Source organism: Bos mutus, chromosome 23 (assembly GCF_027580195.1).
Source record: "Bos mutus isolate GX-2022 chromosome 23, NWIPB_WYAK_1.1, whole genome shotgun sequence".
In the NCBI taxonomy this organism is placed as follows: domain Eukaryota; kingdom Metazoa; phylum Chordata; class Mammalia; order Artiodactyla; family Bovidae; genus Bos; species Bos mutus.
In genome coordinates this window covers 31,884,857-31,885,265 of record NC_091639.1, presented here as the reverse complement: position 1 = coordinate 31,885,265, position 409 = coordinate 31,884,857, and the positions used below count along the sequence as shown (strand labels likewise).

The 409-nt window shown below is 41.8% G+C and overlaps 1 non-coding gene across 1 annotated transcript; it reads left to right on the top strand.

Moving 5' to 3' along the window:
- Window positions 1-73, top strand: TRNAG-UCC (transfer RNA glycine (anticodon UCC)). Its single transcript has one exon. It is a non-coding gene; the product is annotated as a tRNA-Gly (tRNA).
- Window positions 74-409: the final 336 nt, after the last annotated feature.

Below are 409 nucleotides of genomic sequence, written 5' to 3'. Positions count from 1 at the left end.
CCCTTGGTGGTCCAGTGGTTAAGACTCTGCTCTTCCAAAGCAGGGGGCCTGGGTTCGATCCCTGGGCAGGGGACTAGAATCCATATTCCACAACTAAGAGTTTGCAGGCCCCACAACTAAGACCTGGTGCAGCAGAATAGATAAATAAATAAATATTTTTAAAAATGCCTGTAAGAGAACCACATGTATATTCCATTTCACTGATAGGAACTGAGGCCTAAGCACTAACTCACGGACCCACCCACAGAGCGTCGTTTTCAAATCTGGATTTTGTGACTTTTTTTCCACCCTCGAAATGGATTTAATGTTATGGATACCAATTCTTCTATAAAGTAGAAACCCATGCTTGATATTTCTGTTAACTAGAAGAGTTAATTAGCAACTGAAATTGTAGCTTTCAGTCACCGAG